Below are 13,162 nucleotides of genomic sequence, written 5' to 3'. Positions count from 1 at the left end.
ACTCTAGATGACCCGTGTAGATTTGTGTACAGGTGTGTGCAGCAGTGAAGGATAGAGTGGTCACGTTTCCTCCTGTGACCAGTAAAATTATGAGAATGATAACTGACCTCTTATTGTATTTCAAAACTATCTGATAATATTTTGGGAAGGCAGAATCAATGGTTGGCTAACTCTCTTTAACCTCCTTTCAGTAGCTTAGTAAATGGCCGATGCAGAATAAGAATGACCTCATAATCATCTCATTCCGTTCTTCGAACTTTCCCACTTCAGGCTTACCAGCCATCAGGTATCACGCGAGAAGCGGGCAGTCCAGAGCTGAATGACACACATGCTTATTCTTTTCAGTAACCAACCTGCTAACGTTGCTTTTCTCCCCAAACTATTCTTTCAAAGATTGCCAGACACGATCTAACACATAAGGTGAGATTTTTTTACAGCCTTTATCTTGCCTGAATTATGTGACATTTTACCTGGCTAACCACTCTCTACCCCTTTTTAAAAAAATTCTCTCTTTTCTTGTCCTCCATGGCTATGCTACTCAAAATGGAGCCAGCAGGGGACTGTGAAGTCTGCAAGGTCTTTGCTACTGGTCCATCCTGAGACATCTGGCTTGTGCCAGAATGTAAATCAACTGTTTAGTTGATTGCTTTCCTTCTGTCTCTTGTAGTAGCACTAGTATCCTGATGAAGAAATTAGTGTGTTGATTTAATTCTAGTATGGCTTTTTATCTCATTGTAGACAGGCAATCTCAGTAGTGGTTTTCTATTCTAGGACCGTTTCCTAATTCCTTGGCTGCTTCCTTTCTCCCTCTACAATGATAGCATTTTATATTATATTATATTATATTATATTATATTATATTATATTATATGCCTTCTCTTAAGAATTGACATCTCTTTTTTTAATGTTTATTTATTTTTGAGAGAGAAGGACCATGAGTGGGGGAGGAGCAGACAGAGAGCAGGACAGAGGATCCCAAGCTGACTCTTTGCTGACAGCAGAGAGCCCGATGTGGGCCTAACCCACGAATCATGAGATCTCCACTTGGGCCAAAGTCGTTCACTTAACCGAGTGAGCCACCCAGATGCCATGACATCTTCTGATGTTCTTAGACCTACATACAGAAATAATGAAAGCTCGGTACTTGATATTCTATTCTTGAGACCTTGATCCCCATCCTAATTCAAAAAATGCATATGTATATGTGGAGTAGGACAGATGGGTGTTATATACATAAACCGATGCTCACCTGCAAGGTTCCAAGCTTTAGGGTGCAGGTAATTGGGCACTAAACAGTCTTGGATTCATTACATTAATCCTTAATGTTCTCCATTCTTCTAGAACCCCAGCTTCTAACACATATATAGGGGCGTGAGAGATGCCCGATTACGGAAAGGGTGAATCGGCAAAGGTGTTCTCAGTCCCAATGTCTATTTATAGAATGCCTCCTCCCAGAGCCACAACACCCCACCCCAAGATACTTGCCAAATGTTTCACGTCATTATTTATCTTTCCCATCTGCATTTCAGAAGCCTCAGGAGAGCCAACATGCTGTAATTCCTAAGGTATGAAAAATCCCAACTAAGCCTCATCTTGTAGATGAAATTTTGTTGTATCTCAAAAGGCAGATAAACAAATTCTTCCCAGGGAAAATGGCCATTCTAAATTGATTGCACTTTTTTTCTCCTCCATACCATACTTCCATATTAGAAATTGTCATACTTTAATTAAAAGCTTCCTTTACATGTCCCATACCCTCCCCACAATTTTCTTACCCAGAGGACAGATCTAATGAATGGTAATTAACTTTTTATTTTGCCCCTATGACATTCCAGTTATCTTACTTTCATGACTGGATGTCATCTTCTGCCCACTCTCTGGGTGAGAGATCACTATTCCTAATGCTTCCGATGAGGAATCTCAGACACAGAGAGATTACGTACTTTGCCCAAATAAGTATTGGCAGCGTCAAGATTCATACCTGGACTTCTGAATTTAAAGGCTTCAGTTTTGCTTGTGTGTTTTCATTTCGGCATTCCTAAGACTCTGCAAAGTTCTTAACAGTTACTTGAACTTTATTATGAATAAATGTGGCAAAAATGAACAAACAAAAGCAATCTGTTATGAATAATTTACTACTTACAGCCAGTAGCCAACCTTAACTGTTGGATGATCAGGTGCCTTAAATATCTGTGAAGACATTCATAAATATATATATATATATATATATATATATATATATATATATATGTAACCAAAACCAAATATCAATGGATAAACCTGTGGAGAGTGTCTATGTACACCTATGTGTGTATGTGTAAGTTGAAGTTAGAAAAAATTGGGAGTAGTAAGACCTTTTTATCACTCTAATAAAGAAACAGAAATTTCTGGCAAACATATCTCCGTAGTTTTGTAGACTCCGAAGTTTTCAGGGTTCTGAGTGGTCACTAGCCCACTTAATCATTCTCATTTCCTTTGTTCATCAACCGACACTAGTGAACTTATACTTCAATCGCTATATTTTTTCATTCACTTATCCAGTCTAGACCATATCTTTCCTAGGTGCTTGGTCTACTGAGCTTTATCTCCTATAGGTAATTTTGGAAGTGATAATTAGTCCCTGTTACTCTAGGCTTTTTCCCAGAGTCATTCGCTTTATGGTGCTTAGGGGGTAACCATAGCTACAAAGACCCTAGAAGCCAAGGGCACCGTGGATGTTGGTTTGTCTTTGGGCACAGAAATTTCCTCAGTGGTGACTAGTTATCAGAGTAGCTAAAACCTGTTCAAGTTGCTCCCCAAAATGTGTACATGGAATGGGCCTGGGGCTTTACAGAGCTAATGTGACTCCTTCGATTATACATTCCCAAAGTGTTTTTGCATAAAAATATTGGAGTTAAGTTAAGCTGCTGAGTTCAATTTGTCTATAAAAGAAAAGTCATTAACAATAAAGTTGGAACCCAGAATGTTATATTGATTCTTCAAAGTTCTGTTTGAGAATCTGATAAATTCCCTGCTTAAATCATGCTAAATATTCTACCAAAAAGTATACTTTTATTCTAATTAGAGTTTTACTTTAGGTTAGGAGGAAAAAAATAAGATATGACTCCTTAAAAGTTTTGAATGCATAAAACATAAGGTTTTATTATCCCAAAGAGAGACATTCTATTATGCAAATATATTAATTCAGTTTCTGGTATAGAGACTTTAAATAGAAATAAGTTTAAATAAGGAATTTTATGTTACGGGATTACTGAGTAAAATAATGAGCTATTTGGTGTTGCTTAGGTTGCATATAGGTTTAAAAAATCTCTTTAATATATATTTGTTTGTGCAAACCGTGTCCTTTGACTACAAATTCTTCCAATTGCTTTAGAAATGGGAATCATCATTCAGAGCTAAAGTAAGCAAATAAGCACAAACATTGAACCTGAAAATGTGTTTGACATAATGTGCTTACTTTGAACACAAATTGCCTGAGTCCGTTAATGTAGAATGACAGAATAAAACTTTACTAAGTTCTTTTTTATTCATACGTGAGTGCTGATTCCATTTCAAGCCTTATGAAGGTAAGAAAATTTGTGTGTATGAGCATGCATGCCTATATGTTAATATAGAGGTATAAATATATATAAAATCCCTATACATTCATATAATATATATGCATATAATAGATCCACATATACACATGTAAAGTGAGGGGAGGGAGGGACAAATCGGTGACCAAAAAAATGAAGATCTCTAACATTGGCTAATCCATTTTTTATGAATATATATTATGTAGGAATACATTTTATTTTTTTATTATTTATTTTGAGAGAGAGACAGAGAGAGAGTGAGTGTGAGTGAGAGAGAGAATCCCAAGAAGGCTCCAAGCTCAGTGAGAAGCCCCACATGGGGCTCGATCTCATCGACCAAGAAAGAGATCATGACCCGAGCCGAAATCAAGAGTCAGACGCTTAACTCACAGACACCCAGGTGCCCCTGTAGGAATACGTTTTGAAATCTTTTTTGTCTTCTTTAAAAATTCAAGAAAGGTTTAAACTTTGCAATACGAGAACCACGTTAGCAGAGACATTTGCCATGTCTTTTTGACCACTTGATATCTTTGAACATCTTTCTTTATTTTGAAAAATTTCTTCAAATTAGAAGCCAGACATAGGGCTTCCGTTTCCTCTCCGGCGCTTTGCACCTGCACGGGACATGAGCGCATCCAGCCACACCATTGCAGTGGCACAGGTATTGCAGTGACACAGGTATTGCAGATTCCTCTCTCCAAAAGCGGCGGCAGAAGCAGACAGCTTTGTCTGGGTCACAGCGGCCACTGTGCTGGCCATCACACCCAGGTGCTGGTGCGGAGGTCAGAGCAGGAGAAGGCGAGTCTCTAAGGGAGCAGTCCTGTTTAGAGATTGTTATGAGTGCTTCACCCCTCTTGTAAATCCTTTTCTCGGAAGCTAAGTAGGTTCTATTATTTGCTCCTAAGAACTTTGAGCGTCACGATGCTGTACCCCCTGCGCTCTCTCTCCTACTCCTGCTTAAGGACTTCACTCTCCCTTCTCTCTGCCTCTCCATCAACCGTTCTCCTCCTTTCTGAATCTTTCTCGATAGCACACACATGCGCTATTTTTTTCTCCCAGCCTTAAAAACTCCCTTAAAACCTGTCTTCGCCCTGCTTCTGCGTCAAGTTTCCGCCTCCATTATCTCTCTTCATTTTCAGCAACTCTCCTAGGAGTAGCATATATACTCATGCTTTCCAATGTAGCTCCTGCCATTCCGTCCGGAACCCGCTTCAATCAGGCTTTTTCACTGCCACCGCTCTTTCCAAAGTCCCCACTGACCTCTGCATCACTAACCTGACCTCATGGTTACGCCACGCTGTGTTGCTCCCTAGCTCCCCCTACCTGCGGCTTACGATGAAACTGATGGCTCTCTCTTTCATGAAACACTGCCTTCGCCTGTAGGACAGCATATGCTCCCGTTTTATTCCTTCTCTGCTGCTCTTTGTCCCCTTTTTGTTCCAGACCTCTAAAGTTTGGAGTGGCCCAGGGATCAGTCCTTGTATCTCTTTCCTTTTATATCTTTACTCAATTGGCCTCGTGGTTTTAAACACTAACAAACTCATACCTTTCCCTTGAACTCTAGACTTGCATAGCCAGCTGCCTATTCAACATATCCTCTTGGAGGGCTAATAGACATTTCGAATATAATATGCACCAGACGGAACTTCCGATGGTCCCCACTCCTCGTAGTGCTACTCTGCTCAGTTTTCCCATTCCCATAACAAACAACTCAATTATTTTAGTTGCTTAGGTCAAAGTATTCTTTGATTCTGCTATTACCTCCATATATCTTGTCCAATCCCTTAGGAAACACGGTCACTCTACCTTGAGCATATATCCAGGATTTGAGCAGTTCCCATTACTTCCACATTTATTTCTCTGGTTTGAGTCATTGTTACCTTTCATGTGGATTATTAGAGTAGTCCCCAAACTGATTTCCATTCTTAATTCTTGCCCGTTTTCCATGGTCTGCTGTCAACAGAACAGCAAAATGATTCTTTTAAAAAAAAATAATGTTTATTTTTGAGAGAGAGAGAGAGAGAGAGAGAGAGAGAGAGAGTAGGGTAGGGGTAGAGAGAGACAGAGACACAGAATCTGCAGCAGGCTCCAGGCTCCAGGCTCCAGGCTCTAAACTGTTAGCACAGATCCCAATGCGGGCTTGAACTCAAAACCCGCGAGATCATGACCTGAGTCAAGTGGGACACTTGGCGCCCCAGAGCAGCACAATGATTCTTAAGTGTAAGCAAAAGCATATTCTCTCTCTGCTTAAAAGTTTCCAAAGTCCAAGTCCTTACAATGGTCCATTTGCTTGAATGCTTTCTGGCCACATTACTTTCCTCACCTCACCTCTGGGTGATACCTCCTCAGTCACTCAAGTCATTCCAGATTACCCTCTTTCGTGTTACCAGACCACTGAAAACACACCTTCATCTCAGGGACTCTGACTTCTGGTTTCTTTGGCTTCTGACCTCTTCCCCAAATGGTCACATGTATGTCACCTCACTTCCTTAATGCTTTCACTTATACTCCCTCTTCTCAATGCATCTTCTGGCCACCCTAACCAAAATTAGAAGCCTTTTTTGCCATTATATTATTAATTAGGACTTGTCGTATCCAACATATTATTGTCTCTTTCCACTAGCACATGGCCGCATAAGAATAGGACTTTTTGTTTTTAACAAAATTATTAATGTGAATTCAAGTTAGTTAACACACAGTGTAGTATTTGTTTCAGGAGTAGAAGCCATTGATTTGTGACTTACATATAACACCCAGTGCTCATCCCAACAAGTGCCCTCCTTAATGCCCATCACCTATTTAACCCATCCCCCACCTATCTTCCCTCCAGCAACCCTCAGTTTGTTCTATGTACTTAACAGCTTCTTCCGGTTTGCTTCCCTTTCTATTTTTATCTTAGTTTTCCTTCCCTTACTTTATGATCATCTGTTTTGTTTCTTAAATTCCACATTTGAGTGAAATCTCTCATTTCTATTTGTATTTCTCCAACTGACTTATTTTGCTTAGCATAATACACACACCACATTTTCTTTATCCATCCATCAATATATGAATATTTGGGCTCTTTCAATAATCCAGCTATTATTGATAATGCTGCTATAAAAATTGGAGTGCATGTTGCCCCTTCAGATCCACATTTTTGTATCCTGTGGATAAACACCTAATAGTGCAATTGCTGGGCCGTAGGGTAGTTCTAGTTTTAATTTTTTTTGGAACCTCCATACTGTTTTCCAGAGGGGCTGCACCAGTTTGCATTCCCACCAATGGTACAAAAGTGTTCCCCTTTCTCTGCATCCTTGCCACCATCTGTTGTTTGGTGCTCATTTTAGCCATTTTGACAAGTGTGAGGTGTTATCTCCTTGTGGTTTGGATTTGTATTTCTCTGATGATGAGTGATGTTAAGCACCTTTGCATTTGTCTGTTAGCCATCTGGACGTCTTCTTTGGAAAAGTATCTATTCATGTATTCTGCGCAAGGAATAGGACTTTTCTTATGGTTGGTACATAATAAGTTCATAGGATGACCGACTCTTCCCTGTTTGCTTAGCCCTTATTTACAACTAAAAGATGAATATCTCAGGAAGCTTCTGAGTTCCAGGCAAACTTACACAGTTGTTCATACTAGCTCAATAAAAATTCGTCAGATGGAAGAATGAGTACAGAGGTAGGAGTGTGCGTTCTACCTATATTTTAAATCTATAGGGTTTAGCCTAAAATTTTATGGATGATGAAGCCAAACTGAAATGAATGGATATAACCAAGTGGAATGATACAAAGGGAAAGTACAGGCATTTCCCCAATCATCATCAACTGCCACGTAAGAGGTATCCCTAAATAGGTAACATTATTCTTAGATCCATACACATAAGTCCTATCTCTAATCCTATCATGAAGGGTAATTGCTTATAAGATGCCTATCCTTTTGACTGGCAGCGAATTATAAACATATGGAATACAACTATGAAACATACACACTGGTGAGATTCAACCACGTCATTACTGACAGGAAATGATGATCATAGGTAAATAACAACAGAATGTTGACTTCGCTGACCTAAATTATGCTTTCAATTAATATATGTGAGTTCCAGCCATTAGCTAAAATCCATCCTTTGGACATGAATCTTTGGGGGATACATAAGTAAGCTCATGTGATTATTGTAAGCTCATATAATCACTATCGTATTTAATAGTAGTTAATGTTTTTACAACAGGATAAATATGTTTGTTTTGTATACTTATAAACATTAATAAAATATCAATACCAGCTTAAATCTAAATATTAGAGACTTCTAAAAAAGGAATTTAAACTTTTAACTATTTAATTTTTATTTATTTTTAAAGAGAGAGACAGTGTGAGTGGAGGAGGAGCAGAGAAAGAGGGAAATACAGAACTTGAAGAAGGCTCCAGGCTCTGCAGTGTCAGCACAGAGCCTGCCACAGAGCTCAAACTCACCGACTTGAGATCATGACCTGAACCAAAATTGGACCCAAATTAACCTGGGTTCACGGGAGGCTCCAGCGCCGCAGGCACTGGGTTCACGGGAGGCTTAATTTGGGGTCCAAAATTGGACCCAAAATTAAACCCTGCCTGAGGCACCCAGGTGCCCCCCTTTTCCAAAAAAAAATTTTAATGTTGGAATTTAAACTTTTAATGATAAAATTCCTTCCCCCTCCAAAAAAAAAAAAAGAAAAGAAAAAAATAGCCCATAAAGAAACAAGCGTGAAGGGCTACTTTTTTGAAGACTGACTTGATAGAGTGTGGCTACTTGAAATGTTCCTTTAGAAAGTGGCTATCTCTGAGTTCAGCTCATCTTGATAAAGGGTGAGGCGGTGGATAGGCCGATTCATATGTTGTTCACTTGTATCTGGCCTCAGATAATGCCAGGTAGAGGCTGACGCTCTATCAACCATAATTGGAATGAGATAGACACGCGACCCAGGTTTTGACATGTGGCAGTCCCTGCAGGGGAGAAGCTGATATTTTCTTTCATCACGCATCTTAAATGTACAATGCAAGGTAGTTTCCTTTACTAGAGCCAGGCGTCTGGCCCTGCTAGATCCCTGTAAGCTGCCTCTCAGATGTCAGTGGAAAACCTGCTTGTCTTTAAGCAACACCCCCAGTAAAGTCTGTTCCAGAAGGCTTGTGTGTGCACTGTTGGTCATGCATTTTTGCTTGCATGACTGTTGGTATGATGAATTAGTCACTTGGTCTAGCACCTACCATGGCTTTTCAGACATGAGTCAAAAGGTCAAAGATCAATGGCTCATCCTGACGGTGGGAGGTATTTGCTTGGGGTGGCGTAGCCAGTTTTCTTTAAGGATTGGTATGACTGATCATTGACTGGTCATGGGAAATAGCCTCTTAAAATCCAAAGACCTTGAAACCTGAAGGGACTACAATCCTCAAGAAAGCAGTACATAGCTATAATTGATGGCCTCATTGAGGTTACCCAGGAGGAGGTAGACTCCTACCAAGGAAATGGCTGAAATGTTCCCCTTTATAGATGTTTTTCTGAAAAGGATAATGAGTAGAGTGCTCCATGAAAGAATGCCATTTATGCAAAGCCTTTTGGGTGTTCTTATTTGAAGAGTACTGACAAATGGGCCCCTTTTACGGCCATCACATGGTGATTGGGTGTGTCTAAGACCTAGTGTCATTCAGGTTCTAGGAGCACCAGATGATTGCAAACTATGGGGAAGATATCCTAAAGAAAACAGGCCCTGTGAAGCTGTCAGTGAAGAAATAACCCCTGAGGTCCCTGTAACTGCCAGGTAATCCTCCCTTTTGTCCTACTCTAGTCTTCTCCATACTTCTCTGCCTTGTTTAATATCAAGGAGGGTGAACCTTACAGATTGCATTCCCAAGGTACCCTTGCTTGCAGATTTCTTTTTGGGTTCATCCCATGAAAAATACCAGTAAGACATAGGAGTGGCAGGTGAGACAAAGGAGAATTATGTTTTCCTTGTTCCCTTTCTACATCAAAATTACATTTTTGGCAATAGCTAGAGCCTTATATGACTACAGATTACAGTGTCCAATTCTCATTAGACTCTGGTAATTCTATTTCCTTCTATTATCTCTGCAGCTTTGGGTGGGGATTACTTTCCTCTGTCACTAATCCCTTCGTATCTACCATTTTTTGTTTGTTCTTTTAAAGCTACCCACACCTCCGTAAAGTAGGCTTTCATTAATGTTTCTATCTCTTTTTGGATGGAAAAATAAAAGAAAAATTGTTTCTGCTGGTTCCTCTTGCTAGTACATTTTAACCTTTGCCCTCACATATAAGGCTAAAAGGAGTATACTGGGGGGACTTGTCCTGGTCATAGGAATTAGATTGATCAGTGTAGCACTGCAGTGCATAAAAACCAAAAAGACCAAAACAGATAGATTACCAGAAAGTTAGGAGTTAATAGAGATGATAATCATTTCTGCTTAAATTTCAAGGACAAGAATAACCTCATAGTTTAGAAGGGGTAGCACAAATACAAATCAGTTTTGTCATCTAGTTTAGTTTTCAGTCATAGTGGGTACTCAACACATGCTGAATAATGCCCTCTGATGAACAAAGTGCAATTTTACTAAAGTTCAAATAGATGCATTGCTTTGGCAATAAGTGAACAAGACGGCAAGAAATTGGTCAACATGTAAATTGATCTGAAAGTGAAAGTGCCCTGTCAAGTATTCAGAACAGAATAGCAAAACCAACATTATGCTGGAAGAAGGCACTGGTAGAAATTGTCACCATCAAAGATCAGGAAAAATGTAAAGCTACAAAACTACAGGAAGGTAAGTTTAATGTTGACCATTGCTTTTAGGAAAACTAATGGGCCAATAATGCATAACTTTCTGAGAGCCCAGTAAGCACCAAATGAAAGGGCATTAAATATTCACATTAGAGTCTATGAAATATGCTTTCACATGATACTTGCCGTTTGCTTCTGTCATAGGTTCATCCAAAGTTATTAAATTTTAACATTGCACTAGGACTTTTTATATGTAGTGCATTTATAGCCTCTGATTTATATAGCACTTTTCTTCCATTGAACCATTATATCCTCATTCTCCAATTCAATTGTGCTTATGGTTAAATATAGCAAGCAATACATGTGTGCCCATTAAATATATATATATATATATATATGTGTAGTGTTATATAAGTTTTTCTTGACTCTTTATATAACATATTCCCTGAAATTTTGCAGTGGGTCCGAATGCAATTGCCAGACGACTTGAGACATGGCAAGGTATTTGCATCCACAGGAAGATGGTGTGCCTCAAAATTGTCTCTAAACAGCAATCATTCTGGACCAGACAGCCTCATCTGTATGAAGTCTCATTCTGTGTGTGCTTAACTTACATAAAATCTACTCTATATGCTTTGCAAAGAAACACAGAGAAAAAACAAATACAAATTTAAGTTGTGCAAGCCATTCTGTCTGCTGTCCCTCTCTCTGAATGAGACTGAACTTCCTCACAGGGAGAGATTCTTAACTGGACGAATAATGGTCTAGTGTTTAAAAATACATACTCTTTGTTTTCAACACATACCCTAATCTTAATCCATCTGACACATCTGATGATAAACCTGTGAAACAATGGTCCAATCCAAACCTAAAGGAAAATTGCTCTATTGGAGTCACTAATTTGAAAGACTGTATGGTAGTCCCCACTAAGATTTGCCAAGAGATTTTCCAAGAGTAATTTAACCAACATCTGCTGATTGCCTTGGCACTGACTTTAGACACCCACTATGTAATACAGTGCCACTGCACTCTACCCGGTTCAAAATCTCTGTGACATTCTTGCGGTTACTACAACAATTCAGTTAAAGTTCCCTATGGTGGCGGGCCACACTGAGGGGGAGATGTAGGCAGTGGTATATAGGCCACTAGGAATAAAACTCCCAAAGAGTGGAGGCAGGGAGTAACTACCTGTGCTGGAGAGAGTTCTGTAGAGACCTTGCCCGAGGTTAATGTGCTGTAAATAGGATGGTTCTGTGACCCTTTATTAGGATGGCAGTCAGGTGATTGTGACTGAGTATGCATGCCCCTACGACGTTGTTAAAATAAGAGGTTGTAAGAATGGAAGACGTACCCTACGATTTGGAAGCTATCCTAATTTGCATGGTCATTCAGTATATGCCCATATAACTGATTAGGGAAAAATATCAAGAATCAAACCATCAAGCTTCCCCCACTGCTCTAGAAGAAAAGCAATCTTATTCCTGCCCTACATGATTTTCACATAACCATGACCCGATGCGTTTTGTGTGTCTCTATTCCTCTTTCTGAATTTGAGATTTTACTAGCGTTATCCTTCTCCTACTTCACCCCTCTGTACTTTTGTGGTGTGTGTGTGTGTGTGTGTGTGTGTGTGTGTGTAGAAAGTACGGATAACTTATTAGTTATGATAAGTACAGTCTTATTAGTTGATAGGTTATCACATCAAGAAAAGCCACATCCAAATTCAAGAGAAAACTGTGTTTCAACCAGAGAGACTTGATTTTGAGCTGGATGCAGTGGCTGGATGCACCTTTGCTCAGAGGAGCTAAGGAGCAAAAGGAAACTCAATGACTAGGAGAACACACTGTGACAGAACCTGTCACTTTATCACCGGAAATCTTTTGGTGACCTCCTGTGCTATGTGGTGGGGACCAGGTCATAGGATTTAACAGAGAGATGTACATGGATGTATTGCCAGCCACTTCCAGAGATCATTTTTTTTTCTTTAATATGAAATTTATTATCAAATTGGTTTCCATACAACACCCAGTGCTCATCCCAACAGGTGCCCTCCTCAATGCCCATCACCCACCCTCCCCACCCTCCCACCCCCCATCATCTCTCAGTTTGTTCTCAGTTTTTAAGAGTCTCTTATGGTTTGCCTCCTTCCCTCTCTGTAACTTTTCTTTCCCCTTCCCCTCCCCCATGGTCTTCCGTTAAGTTTCTCAGGGTCCACATAAGAGTGAACACATATGGTGTCCGTCTTTCTCTGTATGACTTATTTCACTTAGCATAACACTCTGCAGTTCCATCCATGTTGATACAAAAGGCCATATTTAATTCTTTCTCATTGCCAAGTAGTACTCCATTGTGTATATAAACCACAACTTATTTATCCATTCATCAGTTGATGGACATTTAGGCTCTTTCCATAATTTGGCTATTGTTGAGAGTGCTGCTATAAACATTGAGGTACAAGTGCCCCTGTGCATCAGCACTCCTGTATCCCTTGGGTAAATTCCTAGCAGTGCTATTGCTGGGTCAGAGGGTAGGTCTATTTTTAATTTTCTGAGGAACCTCCACACTGTTTTCCAGAGCGGCTGCACCAGTTTGCATTCCCACCAACAGTGCAAGAGGGTTCTCGTTTCTCCACAACCTCACCAGCATCTATAGTTTCCTGATTTGTTCATTTTCGCCACTCTGACTGGCGTGAGGTGGTATCTGAGTGTGGTTTTGATTTGTATTTCCCTGATGAGGAGCGACGTTGAGCATCTTTTCATGTGCCTGTTGGCCATCTGGATGTCTTCTTTAGAGAAGTGTCTATTCATGTCTTCTGCCCATTTCTTCACTGGATTATTTGTT

At 39.8% G+C, this 13,162-nt stretch overlaps 1 long non-coding RNA gene across 2 annotated transcripts; it reads left to right on the top strand.

The window, feature by feature from the left end:
* Positions 1-281: 281 nt before the first annotated feature.
* Positions 282-10,999, top strand: LOC122239295. 2 transcript variants are annotated; one of them, XR_006218252.1, is made up of 4 exons: positions 282-420; positions 1,530-1,565; positions 9,240-9,349; positions 10,781-10,999. It is a non-coding gene; the product is annotated as an uncharacterized LOC122239295 (long non-coding RNA). The 2 variants fall into 2 exon arrangements; XR_006218253.1 differs by lacking the exon at positions 10,781-10,999 and adding an exon at positions 10,163-10,337.
* Positions 11,000-13,162: the final 2,163 nt, after the last annotated feature.

Source organism: Panthera tigris, chromosome B3, assembly GCF_018350195.1.
Source record: "Panthera tigris isolate Pti1 chromosome B3, P.tigris_Pti1_mat1.1, whole genome shotgun sequence".
Lineage (NCBI taxonomy): Eukaryota > Metazoa > Chordata > Mammalia > Carnivora > Felidae > Panthera > Panthera tigris.
The sequence above is the reverse complement of the archived record's forward strand: the minus strand, read 5'-3'. Positions and strand labels throughout refer to the sequence as shown.